The sequence below is a fragment of the Mus caroli genome, unplaced genomic scaffold, assembly GCF_978045245.1.
Source record: "Mus caroli unplaced genomic scaffold, Mus_caroli_1 scaffold_12, whole genome shotgun sequence".
Classification (NCBI taxonomy): domain Eukaryota; kingdom Metazoa; phylum Chordata; class Mammalia; order Rodentia; family Muridae; genus Mus; species Mus caroli.
The window spans coordinates 38,562,997-38,587,830 of NW_028227267.1; the positions used below are offsets into that span (position 1 = coordinate 38,562,997).

Genomic DNA, 24,834 nt, shown 5'->3' on the forward strand with positions numbered 1-24,834 from the left:
ATAACTATATGTACACTAATGATTATAGTTCTATTATATAAATATAAATATGTATCCTCTTTGATCCATTCCTATATCCTTGTACTAAGGTCAAATCTAAGTGGATCAAGGAACTCCACATAAAACCAGAGACACTGAAACATATAGAGGAGAAAGTGGGAAAAAGCCTCGAAGATATGGGCACAGGGGAAAAATTCCTAAATAGAACAGCAATGGCTTGTGCTGTAAGATCAAGAATCGACAAATGGGACCTCATAAAATTGCAAAGCTTCTGTAAGGCAAAAGACACCGTCAATAAGACAAAAAGGCCACCAACAGATTGGGAAAGGATCTTTACCTATCCTAAATCAGATAGGGGACTAATATCTAACATATATAAAGAACTCAAGAAGGTGGACTCCAGAAAATCAGATAACCCCCATTAAAAAATGGGGCTCAGAGCTAAACAAAGAATTCTCACCAGAGGAATACCGAATGGCTGAAGAAGCACCTGAAAAAATGTTCAGCATCCTTAATCATCAGGGAAACGCAAATCAAAACAACCCTGAGATTCCATCTCACACCAGTCAGAATAGCTAAGATCAAAAATTCAGGTGACAGCAGATGCTGGGGAGGATGTGGAGAAAGAGGAACACTCCTCCACTGTTGGTGGGATTGCAAGTTTGTACAACCATTCTGGAAATCAGTCTGGTGGTTCCTCAGAAAATTGGACATAGTACTACCGGAGGATCTTACAATACCTCTCCTGGGCATATATCCAGAAGATGTTCCAACTGGTAAGAAAGACACATGCTCCACTATGTTCATAGCAGCCTTATTTATAATAACCAGAAGCTGGAAAGAACCCAGATGCCCCTCAACAGAGGAATGGATACAGAAAATGTGTTACATTTACACAATAAAGTACTACTCAGCTATTAAAAAGAATGAATTTATGAAATTCCTAGGCAAATGGGTTGACCTGGAGCTCATCATCCTGAGTGAGGTAACACAATCACAAAGGAACTCACATACTATGTATTCACTGATAAGTGGATATTAGCCCAGAAACTTAGAATATCCAAGATACAAGATACAAAGCACATGAAACTGAAGAAGAATGAAGACCAAAGTGTGGACACTTTGCCCCTTCTTAGAATTGGGAACAAAACACCCATGGAAGGAGTTACAGAGACAAATTTTGGAGCTGAGACAAAAGGATGGACCATCTAGAGACTGCCATATCCAGGGATCCATCCAATAATCAGCTTCCAAATGCTGACACCATTGCATACACTAGCAAGATTTTGCTGAAAGGACCCTGATATAGCTGTCTCTTGTGAGACTATGCCGGGGCCTAGCAAACACAGAAGTGGATGCTCACAGTCAGCTATTGGATGGATCACAGGGCCCCCAATGGAGGAGCTAGAGAAAGTATCCAAGGAGCTAAAGGGATCTGCAACCCTATAGGTGAAACAACAATATGAACTAACCAGTACCCCCTGGAGCTGGTGTCTCTAGCTGCATATGTATCAGAAGATGGCCTAGTCAGCCATCAGTGTAAAGAGAGGCCCATTGGTCGTGCAAACTTTATATGCATCAGTACAGGGGAACACCAGGGCCAAGAAGTGGGAGTGGGTGGGTAGGGGATTGGAGGGGGGGTATGGGGGACTTTTGGGATAGCATTGGAAATGAAAATGAGGAAAATACCCAATAAAAAATTAAAAAAAAAGAGAGAGATCAGAATAAAACAGACTCAGAGAAAAAGAAGCCTACAAAATAAATAAATAAATAAATAAATAAATAAATAAATAAATAAGTGTTAGATAGAAGGCCATAGAACAGAGATTAGAGGATTCTTTAAATCAGAATAAAGAATCAGCAAAATAATTTAATCTAGAACCCACAATGACAGAAAAAAGGTGTTTCCAAATAAGAAAAACCTACAAAAGCTTGAGAAATCAGAATGGCAGCCTATACAGATGCAGTATAGTGAATTAAGAATACAGACACTATTTAGTAATACTACCTTACAGCAGTATCATACAATACATTATGTGGTTCATTTTTGTAGAGTTTGGAAAATTAAGATGTGTATATTTGTTAGCTCATCACACAACTGATACTTACTCAAGATTTTAATCTTTCTGTCTTGAGTTCTGAAAGGGCTGATTCTGAGATTCTGTGCTAAACTATAGAGGATGCTCTTTTCTGATACTAAGTTTCTGTGTTTCTCTTGCAACAGTGATCACTTAACAGAAACAGCTTAATACAAGTCATATTTATTTTGGATTAGTTTTATGAGAGTTCATCTGTCATGATGCAGAGAACATAGCAACTGGCGAGACAGTCTGTGGTAGTACCAGGTATCCCATGACTCAGTCATGTCTTGACAAATCAGGGATCAGAAAGTGGGCCCAAAGACCATATTACTGTCAATACTTTTGCCCAACAACCCTCTCATGATAGGTCCGATCCTGTCTCAAAAAATGCACAGTCTCCAATGTAGTCTTACCAAGATGAATCTCAGTGTAAAAACATTTGAGTCCATGGAGGGCATTGTAGAGTCAAAACATAGTACCTGTTAGGGTATCAAGGAGTTTACTGCCCCTGAGTTGAAAGCTTCTCCACAAAGAGGCTTCCTGAAATAGGTGAGTTGTACTAAAACAATTCCTTAAATAATGCCCTCATGTCACTCATAGCCTCTATTGGAAGTGAAATAAACTATGTAAGAAAGATACAGGCATCCATGCTAATTAGGAGTGCAAAAGGTCTTTAGTTTTTGACTAGTGTCTAGGAGTGAGCTAACACCTGGGACTACCCCGGTGCTGAAGCTCAGGGGTGGCCTTCTTAATGGCACAAACCACAATTACATAAGTGCTAGATGGGATCAGAATGACTTTGCTGCATTTGGTCTTAGCAGATCATAGGAGTTACTTCAGATACAACATGACAATAATTTTAGCCTTATTCCTCTGCTATTTCTTTAAGCATTAATTATTTTGGTCAACACATCTAGGCCATTGGCTGTGTCATAGAAATCACGAGTATGCTTCCAGGGCAATCATGGCTGTTGGTGAGTGCTGAAAAGCATCTAAGTGACACAATGTGGAGTCAGGACAAGGTAGTATTTTACCCACTTCCCAACCACCAGCTGTGGAAGAGGCTGACACAATGCAACTTGGCTCCTTGCCTTCTGGTGGCCTCTCACAAGCCAGTTCAATTCCCTGAGCTCATCTGCCCTAATTATCCTAAAAACCCCTGTAACAGCCGGAATTCAGCTACACCAATGCATAAAATCCTTCTGTGGGGTACCCCACCTCATCTTGTGTGGAGCATCCACACAAACTCTTTCTAATCCCAAGAGTCTTAATAGAGGGTGAAATGTAGTTCCCAGATCACTGTATAGCTACCACAGGCTCCTGGATACCCTGAGATGATCCCCATCTACAAAACTGCCTTCACCAGATGAGAAGACCATGGATGACTCTGACACTTAGTGGGGTCTCTAGGAACTGAAATACCCATATGGGTGAGAACAGAGCTCCAATTTCTGGACAGAAGAATGAATTGGCTTCTGGGAATTTATAGCAAGGCTCCTGGGAGAGAGAAGATGCAGAGCCGATTGGATCCTTCCCTGTACTATCTCAAGATCTGATTTGCAACTCTCTATGTAGAATTTTTCTGTAGGAATGGTCCGGAAAGCCAAAAGAGGAAACTGAGGATCATCATTGGAGAAAGATCAGAAGGCCAGCATGAAGGGGATCTTGACCTGAAGAAGCCAGCAGGAACAAGGAAGTGGAACTTACTGGAAATAGTGGAAGCTATACGATCATATGGTCTGAGACAAGTGTGCTATTTATTTCTATATTTCTGTGATAAAACACTGACCAAGGCACCTTGTAGGCCAACTTTTATTTGTGCTTATTCTTCCAGAAGGATAAGTGGCAAAAGCTGTGCAGGGAAGGCTAAGACAAGAAAGTGAGTTTTCTGGAGATGGCCTACCATTTTGCATGGCTGCAATGGATGTGCCCTGAAGCATCCTGGACCCCAGAGACTTTGTACCAGGATTGCCCCTTGTTGCTGATATGGTTTCCCTGCTAATGTTATATCACTCATTTATCTGCCATAGCCTAATGTTTCCTGGGCAGATGTCCTGCAGAATCAATATGAAGGTATACTTTCATGTAATAATGCTTTTTGCTGAAAAATGAGTTTATGATTCCTGGCAATGATTTTATCGAACTCCTGAACTGATTCAAGTAATTTTAAGCACCCCCGCCCCCCCACGAAAAATAAAGGCTACAAATAAAGTCTGTGTCACAAGCTAATTGCACCAGGAAAAGAAAATAGGTTTAGAACGAATTTATGAGAAGACATTCCTTCTAGGTTATGAATGAGGCCACTGATCTTGATAACTAAGGTCAAAAACTGGGAATGGTCACATGTGAACAGCCCTGTAACTGTTTTAGACATAAAAATGTCTCTAGAGAGGCGCCTCGTCCGCAGCCAGAAGCCGCCTCTGCCTCTGCCTCGCTGCCTCGCACGGAGAGTCTTCCGACTTCTTAGCCCGAGAAGAGCATCTAGATCCCTTAGCCGCCCAGGGCCGCATCAAGGCCTCTGCTGCCCCGGCCGCTTCTGCTGTCCTAGGTGCCACCGCTCCCTCCGCCCCGGCGGCAGCTCCCGGCCTCGACCCCGCGGTGATCATGAATCAGGCAGATAAAAGTCAAGAAATTCCATCTTACCTTAGTGATGAACCCCCAGAAGAGTCAATGAAAGATCACCTGCAGCAGCAGCCAGGAATGTTGTCTCATGTGACTGGAGGTATCTTTAGTGCTACAAAGGGAGCTGTTGGTGCCACCATTGGTGGTGTGGCTTGGATTGGTGGAAAGAGTCTGGAAGTGACCAAAACAGCTGTTACAACTGTGCCTTCCATGGGAATAGGGCTGGTGAAAGGAGGCGTGTCTGCTGTGGCTGGAGGTGTGACAGCTGTTGGGTCTGCAGTTGTAAACAAAGTGCCCTTATCAGGAAAGAAGAAAGACAAGTCTGATTGAGAGAGAAGTACACTTGCTCTCCACAGCATATGATGCCAGTGGCATTGAACAGCTCAATTACAGACTACAACCAAGTCAACCGCTAAACTGCTGTGTTGAAAGTATTGGTGACTGGCTGCGTCTAAAACAAGAAGAGTCCAGTACGACCACAGTGTCTGAAGGCTTCTCATCCTTAAGTTCAGCTTTTTATCTGGTAAAACGTTACACTTGTTCAGTTGTAACTGAAGATATGGTATGTTTAAATATTTGCTCTAAGTCTTTCAGTTTGACTAAAAAATGTGAAAGTTCAACTTAGTAGATGGTTTTACAGTTCCGTGTGTACAGTGTGCCAGGTAGCTCACATGACCCTTACAAAGGGACTCAAACTACATAAACTGTACCTTTGATGTGCCTAATAGTTTCAGATGTCTTAGTTTTTTATAACTATAGTGGTTTAGGCCAAGAGGCATTCTTATTTAAGCTAGCAAAAAAGTAGCAGGAATTCAAAAGTTTAGAAGACAAATGTTTTTATGATACTGTTAATTGTTTTGTTTTGGGTTTTTTTTTTTTTTGGTTAGATAAGCATTCTGTTTGTTTAATCATTGATGCCTTACAAAAGAAAACATCTTTTCTAATAATCTTAAATATGTGCAGTTCTTATAATTATCAGTGAACTCTTTTAAAGATTGTAAAACTAGTTTCCCTCTTAAAAATCTCAGGAGTATTGAGGTAAAGGAGTTTTCTGGTGTCAGTGGGTAAGAGTGCTTATCAGCTGTTGTGAGTAGTTAACATGAAAAGTGCTTTAGTAGTTGGATTCATGGTCCCATCATTAATACACCCCACAGTAGCTATGCAACATTGCTTAGCTCATCAAAAGCTGTGTGGGAAGTTTCATATTGAGAAGGAATAAATTTTGTTTTTGTTTTTGTTTTTTCGAGACAGGGTTTCTTGGTATAGCCCTGGCTGTCCTAGAACTCACTTTGTAGACCAGGCTGGCCTCGAACTCAGAAATTCGCCTGCCTCTGCCTCTTGAGTGCTGGGATTAAATGTGTGTACCACCACACCTGGCAAATATTAATTGTTAAGTACTTATAATTATCTTAAGTATCTAAGATGATCCTTCATGCTTATTCTTTCTTTAGGATGTCTTAAATTATTAGTAGTAATTCCTTTAAAAATACAATAAAATCAACCATTAATATATGAGGACTGACTCTTTAAATTAAAGAAAAATAAATTAAAAAATAATTAAATTAAAAAAATAAATAAGTGCTTTCAATGACACATTTAGGGTTGTTGTTGTTGTTGTTTTCCTTTGAGATGGGATCTTCTTTTTTTTTCTTATTTTTTTTTATTACGTATTTCCTCAATTACATTTCCAATGCTATCCCAAAAGTCCCCCATACCCTCCCGAGATGGGATCTTCTAAAGCCCAGGCTGGTCTTGAACTGGATATGTAGCTGAGGATATTCTTGTGCTTCTAATTCTGCATTCACCTCCCAAGTGCTGGGATTACAGGCATGAGATACCATGCTTGGTTTATGTGATGTTGGGGATGGAACCCTGGGCCGCATGCATAGTAGGCAAGTACTGTACCAACTGAGTTGCATTCGCAGTGAAATTCATTCATGGCTTTAAAACATGTTCTCTTATAACCCTTTAATGCAGCTGTAGAGATACCATTTCTCAAGCCAGTTTCAGGCAGGGAGTTAAAGGTTTTTTATATGGATGGTACGTGTGTTGTGTCTTAATGTGCTATCATAACACATTCATTTTCACAGAATGTAACTCAGAAGTTCATTTCTTTTTGTCTTAATGCTTAGTTTCATGGAAATTTATAAGTGACATATATTTGGCATTTACCTTACAATCTAAGCCTAAAAAAAGAAATCTTAATTTTCTTTATACCTAAAACTAGAATTCTGTCTCCATTCTGCCCCTTCTAACTCCCTGGAGAGAGGAAGCGAGTGGTGCCTTGGTGTAAGTCAAAATGTAGTGTTCCTGAGACCAGGAGAAGATCACCCGAATATTTAGGTTCAAATATTTGGAACTCTTAAGAGAATTCTATTAGTAATGTAAGCCAGCAGTTGAATAAAAATATAAAATTTAAAAGCATTCATAAATAACAGCAGGACTATCAAGGAATCTACAAATGTTCTTGGAACTTTGTTTATACAAAATGTAAAATCATTGAATTAAATTTAGAAGGAATTAAATGGTCATTTATTTCATGCAATATCATTTAAGAGACATTTGTTGGTACATCTGGTAAAATGTGTTAACAAATGGTATTTTTAAAGTTCCAAAATTAATAGACCCATTCTCAGTGATCTAAATAATGGTATTGGAGAAATTGATTCCTGCTATTTAAAAGAATTTATTGATTCATTGCTGGTTTGTATTTCTAACTTAGAGGCTCTACTATGCTTTGTACTTGAATTAGTCTAAGTATAGGCTTAGTATACTATATGCTTGCATATTTATTTTCAACTTTGCTTGTCTTTAAAATCACTTGAGGAAAAATGGCTAATTAATTTCTGCTACAGAAAAGCCAACTGGTAAATTTTCTCAATTGTCTCAAATGCTAAAGTACAATGTCGTTCAGAGGGGCTTTTACGATAGCAGAGAACTGTACAAATATACAGGTAGCTGTAGTTCTAACTGAAATGAACTTGCCATTTGATGATGTGTACAGCTATATACCTGAGTCCCTTCTAGTTTACGTAGACTAGCAATTAAACAGGACTAGTTTACTTTGTTGTATACACCTGGAGGTATCTGTTATTTGACTCCATTTTTGAGTAGGTTTTGGCACAGTGAAGATAAATTTGTGTGAACCACTTGAATGACTGATCTAACAATGTTGATACGAATATTGTATTTAGTGAAATTTCAGATGAAAATACCTGATTGAATAATGCGGGGATTTTTGTATTAAAGGGATGGGAAAGAACACCTGAATCTCATAATAAAGGACTATGATCTAAAAAAAAAAAAAAAAAAAAAAAAAAAAAAAAAAAAAACTGTCTGTAGCAAAACTTCAGCTAAAATTAGACAACTGGTTATAGAATCCTTAAGATTCACCATGCCATCCTTCCAGTGACATGAACAAAAGTTTATCACAATTAGTTATTCATCAAATTGACTCATAAAAAGGATAGTTGTCTTTCACCTGCTCAAACAAGGAGTAAAAATTCATCCTTAACTGATCTGTGTACCTTGCACAATACATATGAATATCTTAATAGCACTAAAATTTTGGTTGTAAGATTTATATATTACAGAATGTGCAACTCTTAACAAGATTTGTCCTTTGGAATGCTGAAATGACCTTCTGTTCCACTCCCTGCCTCCTGATGCTGTTTCCAGAGACTTACTTCCAAAACAGTTTCAGGAATAGCTGGTAATTCTGAATGAACTGAGTTCATTCAGACTTTGAGAAAGATCCAGTCAGAACTTCAGTCAAGCCCTGAACCTTCTAAGCATACAGAGACTAGACAACAGATGCTAAAGCTAGCTTTCTGAAGTCTAACCAATTTTTCTAATTTTCCTACCCATCCCCACCCCTTTTAAAAAAAACATCACCCAAATTCAACAGAAAGAAGTTGTAGAGAATTGTCATCCTGATCCCTTGGGTTGGGTGTCTGGTTATGGTTATTTTATAAATAATAGATAGATAGGTTGTCATTTTAAGGGATAGTTTAGAAATGGTCAATTTTGATCAGGGAGGAAACTAGAGAACTTAGACTTGGGGGTTTCTGTCTTCCTCTCCTCTTCTCTCTCCTTTGGGAGGGAGTTGAAGGGGAAAAGGGAGAGAGTGTAATATTATAAGAAATTAGATATCTGGTATGGATTATAAATTTATTCTTAAACATCCCATTGTATAGCCATAATCTTATGTTGGTAGAAATCTTTATTATTGATGTAAAATTGAAGTTATAATTTTTACATTGGTATAGAATTTATGTATTGACACGGATTTAAAGTTTTTATTGGTATAAATTTTTATATTAATACAAATTTGAAATTAATATTGTTACTTTTAGATAGGCATTGTGCCTATACAACTCATTTAAGGATACAAGGCTTAGACCCAGTCCTTCTAATATTACAAACTGTTGCATTAAGATGATTAATGCAAGCCAGGCGGTGGTAGCGCATGCCTTTAGTCCCAGGACTTGGGAGGCAGAGGCAGGTGGATTTCTGAGTTCAAGGCCAGCCTGGTCTACAAAGTGAGTTCCAGGACAGCCAGGGCTATACCAAGAAACCCTGTCTCGAAAAAACAAAAACAAAACAAAACAAACAAAAAAAAAAGATTAATGCAAGTTAAGGGCCAGATAGTAAACTCATGGCTATATTAGATTCTGATTTAATTATAATAAAGTGTTTTCAATATTATTCAAATAGAAAGAGCTAAGAGTAGTCAAGTTTTAACAGTACAGATATACTTTGTATAGATAAATAGTCTTCAAAAGCCACAAAATATGAAATCTACAAAAATCCACAGAAATCCCAAAATACAACACTTATAATCATTTCATTATTATTAGATTTAATATGACACATAATCATTTCATTATTATTAGATTTTTTACTAAGAGACATGTCTGCTCCTGACAGTATCTCCTTCGTGGTTCAAAGAACATATTGAGCATCAAAACCTCCACATAGAAGTACTCTAGTTGTGAAAAGGTAGCTACTGGGCAAGAATTTACCTAATTCATCTACAGACAAAAAATACTGTCCAGAAAAGGATACACAATGCAAGATAGTCAACAGCTTAGCTCTGCCAATACAGAGTAACTAGTCCTTCATAATTCCTGCTTCACTTAAGGTCTGTTAGAGGTTCTGAGACAGAATCTGAAGACAGATGCTACAACATTTTGAGGAATAGGGGACTCTCCAGGTAATCAGCCAGCTGTCTCTACAAATTGTTTAACTTTTGGAAGCTATGTTTTTGTGCTTCTTATATATTCAGGTGATATTTAATTCATTCTTAGATCTCTGATGGGTTTGAAGACTAGTTATAGTCTCGTAATTAAACTTACGTTGTTTCACATTGAGGAAGATAACATAGATTTGAAAGGATAGTGTTCAGATGGTAATGCAAGTTAAAATCAAAACACAATTCAGCTATAAAATTGTAAACTCTTTAAGTTAAGATACATGTTAGAGTAATATACCTAAATTGACAAAATTGATGGACTAAACATTATTAGTATATATCATTCCTTATAGTTTACATAACCATTAAAAGTATATTCATTATATATCTGAGAGAAAAGGCCTTTTTAGTGGACAAAAAGGGGAATTTGGTCTAAGTCTTACATTATGTTATTTGGATTCCTAAAAAGACACAAGAATCTGTATGTAAGATGCTGAGGGTTCCTGACCCCAGATGGTTCTGATTGGTAAATAAAGGTGCCAGCAGCCAATGACTGGGCAAGGAGACAGAGGCAAGACTTTGATTTGCAAGCAAGGGGACTAAGAGAAAAAGGAGAACTACCATACAGGGAAAGCAAAAAGATCAGGCCTAAGAAGTTCAGGAAGAGAGAGCATGCCAAACATGTAAGAGCCAGGAAAGAATGGCCCAGCAGACCTCCTAACTGGGTCCGGGGAGGCCAGGATGGAATATAGGTTTTAGAAAGTAATAATTCAGGTATATTGGAGGAGAGAGTGTATTAGCCACATAGATGTTTGGGAATGGCCCAGCCATTCAGCTGATTAAGACATTAAATATAAGGCTGTGTGTGTGTGCGTGTGCGTGTGTGTGTGTTTCATTCAGGAACTGAGAACACTGGGGTGGGTGGGTAGTGAGGAACTTGCACTGCTGCCCCCAAGACAACTTGAGCAGTGTTAATTGCCTACTACAACAGAGGGCAGACATGTTGACTGGAGAAGCTAAGAGCTCATATCTCAAACCACCATCAGGAAATGAGACCAATAGGGAGTGCCTTGAGTCTCTGGATATTCAAAGTCCTACCACAGTGGTGCACTTCCTCCATAAAGCACATCTCTTAAGTCCCCCCAAACACTTCTGATTGAGGAACAATTCAATTATTAAAATGTCAGAGACTATGTGGGACATTTATCATCCAAACCACCATATTAAAATAGTATGTCAAGGAGCTCCAGAACTAAGGGATCAATCCCTGGCCCTGCCTATAATTCACTATGTGACCTGAATGAATCATGTTGCCACTATGAATACCAGTTACTTCCTGTTCACATTAAGATGCAGTGAACTATGAAGACCTCATGAGTTGCAGCCTCTCTGAAAAGGGTGGAATCAGGGAACATGTGGGTGTTAGCAGGTTCCCTAATCTCTCCAGGGATGCTAAAAGTTCTGTAGTCTAACAGGTGATATCAGGCGCTGAATAGCAGTGGGAGGGCTAAGCAGGCAAATAGAGCATAAAGGCTTCAACTGCTTTCAAGGAAGAGACAAGCAGTAATGCCACACCCACATGAGCTTGTCTGTGATACTCACTTTTATCAGGCTGGATAGTCTTCATCTGTACGGACTATTGAGGAGGACGTGGCAAAGATCCGACTGAAATTATCTCTCAGCATGACACCCTTCATAGCCTGGCTGGCACGCTGGATGTGCCAATAAACACTTTGTACACATGTAGCTGGATGGCTGAGGTTCTCCCACATTCACATAGTAGCTTAATGTCTTCTCTCTCTCTCTCTCTCTCTCTCTCTCTCTCTCTCTCTCTCTCTCTCTCTCTCTCTCTCTCTCTCGGCTTCACCAACTCTGTGCATAAAAGAATGTTACAAAGTGTGTCCTAATGTCCCTTCTGGCTTGTTTCTGCTTCACCCACTCAGTTACAATTCCACCTCACATCACCCTGCAACATCTCATATTTTAGGAATGAAGAATGCCACACACCAGTGTGCAGTTAGGATTTTAATGCTGGGGTGGTGATAACAGTTCGGCAGATTACTGAGAAGGGAGTCTAGGAGTGTCCTTCAGGTGGGCTCTTGGCATCCCATAGGGAGTAGGATGAAGCCACTGGAGACTAACTGGTAACAAGAACATAGGGCATTGACTGTCATGGCTGCAGTGGAAGTTGGCAATCCCTGGAAATTGAATTGATACACAGTAACCTTGTCTGTGTCCACTTGTTTCCCATCTTTCCAGTGTGGCTTAGACCATGGGGAGAAAAGAAGCAGCTAAAGATTCATGGACTTCTTCTGGCACCTTATCCCGACTCTTTACATACCTTCTTCTGGAGCAGCAGCACATGGGAAATGATTGAGTAGAGGCAATACTCAAGCTAGTGTGAGGTTTCACTCATGGTCAAGTGTCCTCTTACAGGGTTAGGACATAACTCCCAGTAAAATGTTTGAGTAAAATATATAATTCTATATTCATGATTCAGGCTCAGGGTTCAGGGTATATTCAAATCAAAGTTGAGCCACTCTAGGTTGTGTGAACGAAACACCGGGGAGCTAGGCTACATTTCATCCTCACTACCATTAGGGTACTGGGATCATGGGACACACTACTTAGGTCAGGAGTGGCAGAATGCAGCCTAAGATGGGGGCCCCAGCCCAGGTGAGAAATGGTACAAGCTGGGGCCGAGACTGTGGTTCCCAAACTCCTGTATATTCAGACGCTGATGGAAAACACAAGGAACTGGGAATGGAACCTGCAGGCTGGTATTGAGCTCAGGATGGGAGGATGGGGAATCCAGTTTAGCTCAGGAGTGAGTGTCCTGTGTGGTACCTGGAGGGGCCTTCAAAGGGAGACTTAGGCATCATGGCTGGATAACAAAGGCTTCCCCCCAAGATAGTTCTTGATGAGAGAGACAGTCCTTGCTTGTTTATTGTCCAAACTTTTTATTTATAGTGGAAAATGGATGCATACAACTTACTCAGGGTTGACCAGAGGTTAAATACCTTTTGCAGGAGGGAATGTCCCCGGGAAGGGAAGCTTACTGGCTAAACACTCCAGACCCATATAGATACCTTATTAGCATGAAGAACTCTGGGCTCTATGCTACACGACCAGTTGCCATGGTGTTCTTAGTGGAATGTTGTGATCAGGTGCTCCAGGACAGGAACCACATCAGGAGCAGATTCAAATACCTACTTTCTCAGTTACAAGATTTACTGGGGTCTCTTAATCTGCTCAACCTTTCTAGTTTTTCTGTTTGGTGACACGATTCTACTTGCCCCACAAGCCTGAAGTGAAAATCAGGTCTCAGTTTCTCTGACCCTGTGACAGAAGCAAAACAAGTCTAGCCCTGGATGCCTGACAGACTTGTGCACAGGGCATAGAGCCTACTCATGGAGTTTGAGTGAGAACTGCCACCATAGGCTCATATATTTGACTACTTGGTCCCCAGTTAGAAAAACTGGAAAGGATGACTTCATGTGGCATTGTTGGAGATGGTGTCACTTTGATTGAGCCATGCTGTTCCCAACCTCACTGTGTCTGTTAGTTTATGTCAAGATGTAAGCTCTCAGCCACTGCTGCAGTGCCATGCCTGCCTGCCTGTTGCCATGCTCCTCACCAGGACGAGCACATGCTCTAACCCTCTGGAATTCTGAGATCTGTATTAAATGTTCCCTTTTATACCTTGCCTTTGTCATGCTGTTTTGTCCTAATAATAGAAATGTAACTACGACACTACCCATACTTCGTGGGGGCATCACTGCATGCCTCCTTCTGTGCCTTCCTCTTCATATGGAGGCTGCTTCTGGTAACTGTATGTTTCTAGATCACCTGAAGGAACAAACTCAACACCTGTTTCAGTCTTTGGCATGGGATATTTAACAGAGGTCCACTGAACTCATTACCTCCTTCCAGACTGTCATTCTGTTAACTGTGTGATCTCAAGCATGTCACAGTTCACCCAAAAGTGGTCAGTAGCAGTTCCTTACTGTAAAGACTGTTATGAGAACCCAGTGAAGTAGATAGTTCATTCAAAGACACAGAAGGATGGGTTAAAGAAACACATCCATTGTAGGGTCACCTCTGGGACCGGACACCATCACTGGCCCATTCCTGTTACTCAAGCTACCCTATCAATCATGGTGAGCAAAAGGCTCAAAAGAGCCTAAAGCAAAGAGAGGATGAAATAAAGACCCACGTTGGTTAGGATACAAGGTGCCTGCCTGGGGAACTTCCACAACTGTTGTCTTGACTCATGGAAGGCAATATAGTCCCCAGGCTGTAACTTACCACCACAGTATACAATGGATACAATGGTTTGTGTTCTATCACCTAGTCCTCTAAGCTTGGCTGCACACATTAAAGCACAGGCAGGGGGGTGATGGGGAAGTCTTCAAGCCTGCAGAAAACAAGAACACAATCAACACAAATCTACAAGAATTTGTGGATTCCTTTGTTTTTTATTTATAAGAGTGGACACAATGTAGGATGTCTATGGGCATTATCAACAGGGCCTGGGCAATGTCATCATTACATATTCACAAAATTTACACATTTGTATTTGAATTCTTATGATCATGTATGTTTAGCAAGTGGGAAAGTTTTACTTGGTATTAAAGTGGCAATTAAAATAGTAGTGAAGATTTGTAATACAAATCATCACTGGGCTTTTAAAGCATTGTACATAGTTTAGTCCATTTAATTATCACAATAATGGTAAGATATAATCACACTTTTTTCAGAGTGAGGAACCCTGAGCATGGAGAGGTTAAGTAACTACCACAGATCTCACTGATCATGGCTTCATACGTGCATCAAATTTATACAGACCTCCCCCCCATCCAACGCTATGACTGAAACCAGGGTCTCATACTTTCTGGGCTAGTGCTCTCTCTCTGAAGTACAGCTCCTGTCTCCAGAAATTGTTTTGCATAGGTTCTTGACTTGCTCATTTATCTAACTCTGTTTTAAATTAAGAATTTGAAACTACAATTTACTTTTCCAGCAAGTCTATCCCAAATTTATGAGATCTGGATTTGGTGAGAAACCCTATCTCAAAAATTAATGTGACAAGTGACTGAGACACACATATAGTGTTGACCTCTGACCTCCACAAACTCATGTGAGCACATACATGAAGCTGTATACTCATGAGTGCACACATGCAAACACACACACATACATACATATATATTGCATACAACACTCATTTGAGAGTGCCTTAACATGGCATATTTTCAATAGAATATTTTAAAGCTTGAGGTTTTAGATATCATAGGATCTCCTCATTTACAGATTAGGAAACTGAGGGCAGAGGTTATAAAATATGTGATTTATATGACTACCAAAAATAGCCATGTAGTACTGCACCCCATAAATCCAAGTAACCCATACTCACATAGACACAGACACTTTCAGAACCATGGCTATCTTCGTGTAGATGCCATCAGAAGACAGGTCAGCTTGCAAATCCAGGAATATGAGTTCACTGGTTTGCATCCTGCCCAAAAGCCACATGTGCACTCTCAACATTATTCTTTGCAACATTTGCACCTCACATCGTCACTTCCTGTCTTTATCTCATCTTGTTCAGAAATGTGAGCCTCTACATCCTCAAGTTCAGTGGACTGAGGGAAGGAAACATAAGCCGAGAGGTAGAACTTGAACTAAGAACTTTGTGATTCAAAACTCTCATAAAGCCAGTGCTTGAGACATAAGGGTATGAATTCAAGATTTCTGTCCCTGGAAGAAACTTGGACTTTTACTCCCAGATATATTTGAAGAAGAAATGTGTCTTTCTCAGAGAAAGGCTTTAGGTACCAAGATGCAGGTGGAGATGAAGACAAATTAAAGTTTCACCTTCAACATGACATTTCAGACTGTGGGAACACAGACACATGAACTTCCCACACTGCCCATGTCACCCTGCCTCAGACGTACTAAACCATTAATGAGGATTGCCTCAGAGGTCCTTAGCTCTGTGGGGGAATAAGAGGCTTACCCATCTGTCTTTGATACTGAACTGGCCTCCCAGGGATTTAACTACTTTTCTTCAAGCAAAGAAGCACCAATGTACTCTAAAGCATTCTGAAATGACAAGAACTTTAATCTGACAATATCCAGAATGTTCAAAGTTCTTAGAATGTTCACCTTGGCTAATGACCAACTTGGGGTTTCTCTAAGTTACTCCATATCCTGGTTCAGGTTCTTAATGGAATCTGTCAAAAAAAAAAAAAAGTCATCACTCAATGTCCTGCACCACTAAGGGATGAGATTCCCATCCTCCTGTGTTCAGAGAAACTGAAAACTGCTCTGTCATCCAGTCTCAGCAACAACAGTTTGCCACATTTTACAGATAAGGAGACTGAGACTCCTACATATAAGAAATGTGTCTACACATATGGGTCATGTGCTGTTTCTAACCTTATAGCTTATTATTATTTTTTTGGTTTTTTGGTTTTTTTTTTTTCCCCAGAGCTGAGGACAGAACCCAGGACCTTGCACTTGCTAGGCAAGCACTCTACCACTGAGCTAAATCCCCAACTTCTAGTTTATTATTTTAATGCAAGCCATTGTAACTCTTCTTTGGGTCTGAATTTTTAACCAGCTGGTACTTAATGTGAACTATAACCAGGGAAAGTACACAATGCTAAATTAACATAAAACCTAAGTTGTAGCAGAAGAAAAAAAAATGACACCAAGAGAGGTAAAATCTGGTACAGTCAGCTTCATTGTTTTGCAGGGTGGTTTTTGACATTGCCCAAGTGATTTTGTAATCTAAACCATAACATTTCTTATCTGCTTGGTAACACTTGTTTTCTAACACTATAATTAAAAATCCTACACAGTATAGAATAAACACTCTTGTGTTATAAGCTATTTGCCACTTACTATTTTTTGAATAGATTATTTACTTAAATGAATGCATGACACCATGTGCTTGTTCCTGCACCTATTTATTGACTATTATTTTTAGATGAGATAAGCATATTAATTACCAGCAAATAAATTATTTTAAAAAGCATTGCTAAGTGTGAACAGTCATCAAAATGGGGCAGGCTCTCACTTGTATCTTTGGCTAAGAGCCTAGTGATTGGTAGTGATGCTTTTATAAGTATAAAATCTAATAATTTGCTTTGTGTATGTGATATATCTGAAACCACATATAAAATTTACTCAGAAACTGGGTTTTATTTTAGAAGATGCGCTCAAAAACAACATGTGTTTTATAAGTTAAGTTTAAAGGCACATCATTACTGTGTCTTATTATTTTTAAAAATTACTACAATGCGTCTGTAGTAAAAAACTGTTTGCAGTTTTCTATAGCAACTTTTATTCCTTTAACCTTGCTTCATATTGCAACAGAATTAATTTTAAAAAGGAAAAAAAAAACCTATGGTGAAATTAGTAACATGCTCTAATATAAAAAAAATTCTTACAAGCAATATTTCCAATTTAAACAGAATTTTGTTGATATTTCTACAAAGTACAGAAACTGAACTTTTTTCTCTCTCTTGCTTTAAGATGTTTAAATGTTTTGAGATCTACAGGTATAGATTCGGGGAAACATCGAATTATTTCCAAAGACAGCTATTTTCTTTTACTCCTTGTAGAAAGACTTGAAGACCTTTTCTCCTCTTCACCAAAATTCTCATTCTCACTTAAAGTAGCTGCATCCATTTTTTCTCAGGTAAAAGAGACATTCTTACAAAGGTTCAAATTTCAAAGTCCCCAATAAAGCACTTAAATTAATCACTCTTCTTTATGTGTGCACGTGTCTGCTATTTTTGCAGTAATTTTTAATACTGAAATTGAATCTTTTTAGCTTTCCAGAAATATCTTGGTGAGCCCTCAACAGTTTCTAACTACTTAATAATTGTGACCCTGCCAGCCCCTTCAAATAGATCCTAAGCACAAGTGTGCTTGGCCATTCCCAAACCATAGCCTCTGTCCAAAAAGAAAAGATAGGGCTTTGTGAGGCAGAGAAGAAGTGAGAGAAAACAAAACAAATGTAGCTCAAGCTGAAAGTGAAAAGCTCTTGGACAGCTTTTTATTATCTTTTCTGCATGACATCCTGCCAATAGTCTTCCCTCAATAAGGTCTGGTTTTTGCGTGTGGCCGGGTTTCTCGGAGAAAAACCAAGTTACTTTTCTTCCCCAGCAGGGCTCCTGCAGTCTTGCAAGGAAAAGGTTGCTGGGGCCCCTTGGGGATGAGCGCCCTGGGACGCAGCGGGATGAGAGAAGGCGTGCGGAGCAGCCCAGAGTGTGTCCAGAGCGCTGGGGAGGGGAGGCGCCGGGGGTTGCCAATGTCACGGCTCAATATTTATATCCATATCGTTGTTCTCCGCTGCCCTCCTTGACTCCGGGGGCCTAGTCGTGCGGGGTAAGGGGCGACCTGGGGGAGTTCAGAAGCTGGCGTGAAAGCACCGGCGGTTCACCCGTGTGGGGCCGCAGAATGGGGTTGGGGCTCCTAGGACCCTGTAACCCGATGCTGCCAGTATGCCAGTGGGGGTTGTCAGACATCTGCTCAGAGATTGCTTCCTTTCTTTCTACTTTCAGTTTTTCTACAGGGAGACATTTGAAAGGGACTCGCTCTCACAAATGGTCTTTGGGGTATGGCAAGCTTAGTGGGAGACGAAATTCTGCCTCCAACTCGGAGGACCTCCCTGGTGGATACTCAGGGAGGACAGACCATCTGATAGGGGAGGGCTGGGGCTAGTAGAGATGGGAGAGCGAGGGGCCCTGGAAGGGGAGAAGTGCCGTGCCCCCCCCACCCCCGCGCGCACATACACACACACACACACACACACACACACACACACACACACACACAGAACCCAAGTGTGTGGGAAAAGCATGCCTATCACACTTTCGCTCATCCTGTCCTGAAAAAGTAACTTTGGGACTTTGGTAGCTAACTGGAACTGGTCCTTAAGTTTTCAACCGGTGCAAAAGCAACCGCCCTTATGACAGTAGGGGTGGGGGGCAGTAAACTTAGGTCTCCAGGGTGTGAGAAGGGGCGCGGCCCTTGTGTCGCGACTTCTGAACCACCCCCTGGTATCCTGGGCGGCTGAATGTCAGTAGCCAAGACAGTTGCTCTGTTCTCCAAAGGCTGGAGGCTAGGTCCCACGCGCTGTCGGGCGCCCCCTCCCCGTTCTGTTGTTTAGGGATGACTGAGTGAGCGATCCCATCCCATGGTGGCCTTAGTCTGGGCTGGACCTTGTTCCACCACAGCTGCGTGTCCAGAAAGGTCCGCATGCATTTACCTGCCCCGCACCCCTCCTCCCCTGTTCGATCTTCTGCCTGGAATTAAAGAAAACAAGGCGCGACCCCCACAGGGTGTGAGCATAGCACCACCCGGGCAAGGCAGGGCCACTCCTGGCCCCTTTGAGAGCTTTTCAAAAAAGCTGCTGAAAGGACCCTCCAGGTAGCAAGAGCAATGGCCTTGGCGCCTGCCCTCTCCCCCTGCCCGTGTCCAGCCCAGGCTCCCTGAGGGGGCAACCATCCCATCCCCGCGGGCCTACAACCCCCGGACCGGAGCGGCGGTGCTTACCCCCCTCCCCTCCTCCACTTTTTGGTTGTTGTTATTGCTTTCCCACGCTGTGGGAATGTGACTTGACCCCATTTCAAAAATGTTTGACAGCTTCAACCTTTCAGCATTCCTCTGCGACTACAAAGGCTACAGCCGCCTCCTTCTGCTTTCTGTCTGTGCTCTCTGTCTTTGCACTCAATGAAATCCTTCAAATGCCAAATACATAAGGGTCGCCAACAGCTCAGCGAGGGGAGGCCGCCCGCGGAACCGCGACCCTCGCGTGTCCGCATGCCCTCCACCATCAGCTAGGTGGCGGTGCTGAGGCACCTGGAGAATTTGAGCACCCCAATGTGGTCAGGTGAGCTGAGAGCCCTGGCCATGGGGTCCAGGAAGGTGCTGGGCAAGGGGCAGCTGGTGGCCCAACTAAAGTTAAGAGTTGGGTTTCCCCAGATAAAACCGGTGACCCTGCTAGACAGTGCAGAAAAGTTGACCTGCGGTGGCTTCCAGGCAGCCAAGCTATTCTGAAGAGCTTTAGCTCTGAATGCCCCAAGGGGTCTGGGGGCTTTGGGTGTCTTTTAGGGAAAAAACCAGACAACCCCAGAAACGTCCCTCCAGCCCTTAACTTTTCTCGTCCGTGGGGGGATTTTTGAGAGACAAAGTGAGATAGTTATCCAGCTTGCAGATAATTAGAAGGAAACTTTAAGGGTGGAGCATAATGAAATAAAGTTTAAGAAATGTGCAAGAATGTGTTTGCCAATCACACCCACAGTGGTGCCTTTTTTATATAGTTGTAAATTGGCTTCTGATAATCTTAGAAGTTCAGAAGTTTAGACTCTGACACCTAGTGTTAAACATTGAAAAATGTCTTTCAAGGCTGGGTACTGGGAACACTGAACCAGGAAGATCCAGAGTTCAAGACCCTCCTGAGCTACAAAAAACCCTGTCTGAGAAAAGAAAGGGAGGGGCAGTGGGTGGTAGGGTGGAGGGCGATTGCTTCTCAAAAGGTTTTCTGATTGTATCATTTACACTTGATCTTAGCCAAAAGGCCGAGAAGCGATGATTGTATCATTTAGTATCTGTGGGCTGGTATGATCTGACTTAGAATGCCTCTCTCATTGGTTAGATGTGAGTCTGCCCTTGAGATTCTGAAGCCTCTGTTTTCCCTGGAAGAGTTGTGCAGGTGGATGGGAGAGACATTCCTAACCCACTCTCCTGTGATTGAAGAGAATGGTGTTTTCTTGAAGATGCTGGGATTTCCCCATTGTGCCTTTTCTCATTCTCTTTTTTAAACAGATGCATAGCTGGAAGTTAAAAGGGAATGCACAGACTTTTCTACAAATAAGGTGATGAGTTAACATTCTCAGGTCTTCTTTTTAGAGGGATGATCTTGGCGTCTTCATCCTGTCTTCTCATTCCTGTAGGGATTCCTTACAACAAATATGTGCCTACAGTATGCCCTGGTGTGTCCCAGGCTTGATGAGCCAATAGTGTCCTACACACAGATTTGCTCTAGTTTTACGGTTCGTAATCTTGAATTCTGGAGCCTTTGTCAGAATAAGACTGTGCGGCCAGAGTGTTTCCATTCCACAGGTGAGTTCTGTTTGTCATCCTTGTAGACTGTCCGAATCTATCTTTGGTGAAAGTATTCCATGGCCACTGTGTGCTCCCTGAGATTCGTGTTTACTCCTTCAGGTTAGTCCAGCCTTGAGTAGAATTTGAAGGTACAGATAGAACCAGAGGCTGCTGAACACCTCTTTCAAATGACTAACTCGTCCATTCACTGGTTTTTAAGCTTTTCCCATGTTATTTTATTTCGGGATTATCAAATTGACTCCTTTTCTTTGTTTTCTGGAGATCACCTGCAGACTTTAAAATGATAAGCCCACTCAATCTTATATAAAAGCACTAAGATTAGTGGTCCTGAAACTACTTTAGCAGCTACTCAACATCCTGTAGGAAGACAAAACACAAATTTAAGTACATATAATAGGGGACAATTTCCTCCAAAAGATAGAGCAGGGTGTGTAGACAAGAGCAAACAGCCAATAAGGCTCAGAAACCAGTGGGGCTCTGTTGCCTGGAAACGGGACAACAATGTATGGTTCCGAGCCATTCCTGACAGTCAAGGTCAGAATCCATCCTCATCCTTAGAGAATAAGCCACCTCCAGATGAAAATTAAAATTGTTTCTTTCAACTACCCTCCCCAACACACAAAAAAACCTGTCTTGATCTATACAAGGACACACAGGTTAGGAAGATTAGCCAAGACCTTCTCAAGTCTCATAATCTCTGGATAATTTAGAAGTTCAGTTTATTTATTATTTTTAAAATATTTTTTAATTAAGTATTTTCTTTATTTACATTTCAAATGTTTTTCCATTTCCTGGTTTCCCCTCTGAGAACCCCCAAGACCCTACCCCCTCACCCTACTCACTAACCCACCTACTCCAGCTCCCTGGTCCTGGCATTGCCCTACACTAGGGCATCGAGCCTTCACAGGACTAAGGGCCTGTCCTCCCACTGATGACCAACAAAGCCATCCTCTGCTAAAAATGCAGCTAGAGAAATGGTTCCCTCCATATGTATTCTTGGGCTAGTGCTTTAGTCCCTAGGATCACTGGGGGTACTGATTGGTTCATATTGTTCCTCCTATGGGGCTGCAAAACCCTTCAGTACCTTGGATCCTTTCTCTATCTCCTCCATTGTGGTTCCTGTGATCAGTCCAATGGTTGGCTGAGAGCATCCTTCTCAGTATTTGACAGGCACTGATAGTCTCTCAGGAGATAGCTGTACCAGGCTCTGGTCAGCAAGTTCTTGTTGGCATCCACAATAGCACCTGGGTGTAGTGACTGTATAGGGAATGGTTAGACAGATGGGACAGTCTCTCAGTGACCTTTCATTCAGTCTCTGCTCCACACTTTGTCTCTCTATCTCCACCCATGGGTATTTTGTTGCCTCTCCTAAGAAGGACAAAAGTATCCACACTTTGGTCTTCCTTCTTTTGAGCTTCATGTGGTCTGTTAATTGTATCTTGGGTATTCCAGCTTTGGGGCTAGTATCCACTTATAAGTGAGTATATACCATGTGTGTTCTTTTGTGATTGAGTTACCTCACTCAGGATGATATTTTCTAGTTCTATCCATTTGCCTAAGAATTTCATAAATTCATTGTTTTTAGTAGCTGAATAGTACTCCATTGTATAATTGCATCACATTTTCTGCATCCATTCCTTTGTTGAGGGACATCTGGGTTCTTTCCAGATACTGGCTATTATAATAAGGCTGCTATGAACATAGTGGAGCATGTGTCATTATTACATGTTGGAGCATAGTCTCAATATATGCCCAGGAGTGGTATTGCTGGGTACTCAGGTAGTACTATGTCCAGTTTTCTGAGGAACCACCTACCGCAGACCCTTTTGGTCCCTTTGTCTGCATGGAACAGGTCTCTGGGGCAGGTGGGCAAAGCGTCAGCAGTTGACAGACAGACCAACACGCGAGATTGTGTAGAATCTGAATGTATTGTGTCAGGTCGAGCATCAAACTTTTTATACCAAAGAAATAACAAAAAACCAGGCAAAATACAATCCACCAAGTTACAGTGATGCAATACAAAAGGAATGTATACATCAAAAGAAGGTGGGGACCAGGCTGCTGCCACAAAAGAAGGGAGCCAGGTGTAAACTAGTCTATTGTTAAACCCAGCACCAGGGGTTCTGAACTAGCAGACCTTTTCATGAATACTGCAATACCCCAACACCCTATTTCCTGGGTCTACCGAAGAATTTACCAACTTGCTTCAAATGTGAAGCTCACTATACCAAGCTGTATATTGTATTGCTATGCTGCAATTGAAAAGGCAACCAAAGCCATAAAAAAAATTTTACTAAAGTTCAAAGCACACATTGTAACTCACACAATACTAGAGGGAGACTTCAGTACCCCACTCTCATCAATGGTCAGATCATGGACACAGAATCTAAACAGAGACACAGTGAACCTAACAGAAGTTATGAACTAAATCTATTTAACAGATATCGATAGAACATATTATCCTAAATCAAAAGGATATACCTTCTTCTCAGTACCTCATGGCATTTTCTACAAAATTGACCATATTATCGTTCACAAAACAGGCCACAACAGATACAAAAATTTGAAACAATCTGATGCAACCGATCAGATCACCACAGAGTAAGACTGGTCTTCAATAACAACAAAAACAACAGAAAGCCCACATACACATGGAAGCTGAACAATGCTCCCCTCAATTATAACTCGGCCAAGGAAGAAATGAAGAAAGAAATTAAAGACTTTTTAGAATTTAGTGAAAACAAAGTTACAACACACCCAAACTTATGGGACACAATGAAAACCATGTTAAGTGGAAAACTCATAGCTCTGTTTACCTCCTAAAATAAACTGGGGAGAGTATACACTAGCAGCTTGACAGAACATCTGAAAATTCTAGAACAAACAGAAGCAAATATACCCAAGAGGAGTAGATGGCAGGAAGTAATCAAACTCAGGGCTGAAATCAACCAAAGAAACAAAAAAACTATACAATGAATCAACAAAACCAGGAGCTGATTCTTTGAGAAAATCAACAGGATAGAAAATCCCTTAGCCAGACTAACCTGATGGCACAGAGACAGTATCCAAATTAGCAAAATCAGAAATGAAAAAGGAAACATAATGACAGAAACCAAGGTAATCAAAAAAATAAAAATCATCATGTCCTACTACAAAGCTGTAGTCAACAAAACTGGAAAATATGTATGAAATGGGCGATTATATTAACAGATACAAGGTACCAAAATTAAATCAAGATCAGATAAACCATATGAACGGTCCCATAACCCCTAAAGAAATAGAAGCAATGGGTAAAATCTCCCAACCAACAAAAGCTCAGGACCAGATGTGTTTAGTGCAGAATTCTTTCAAACCTTCAAAGACCTAATACCAATTCCCTTCAAACTATTCCACAAAATAGAAACAAAAGGAATAATACCCAATGTGCTCTATGGAGCCACTGTTACACTGATACCGAAGCCACACAAAGACCCAACAAAGAAAGAACTTCTGAATTTCATTTATGGATATCAATGCAAAATTATGCAATTCACTTCTCAAAAGCCAAATCCAAGAACAAATCATTAAGATCATTCATCATTATCAAGTGGACTTCATCCCAGGGATGCAGGGATGGTTCAATATACAGAAATCCATCAGCATAATCTACTATCTAAACAATCTCAAAGAAAACCACTACATGATCATTTCATGCTGAGAAAGCATTTGACAAAATTCAACATCTATTTATGATAAAAGTCTAGGGAAGATCAGGAATTCATGGCCCATACCTAAACATAGTAAAATCAATATACA

At 40.9% G+C, this 24,834-nt stretch overlaps 1 pseudogene; it reads left to right on the forward strand.

Moving 5' to 3' along the window:
- Positions 1–4,662: 4,662 nt before the first annotated feature.
- LOC110303385 (transmembrane protein 263 pseudogene) lies at positions 4,663–5,145 on the forward strand (annotated as a pseudogene).
- The last annotated feature ends 19,689 nt before the right edge of the window (positions 5,146–24,834 follow it).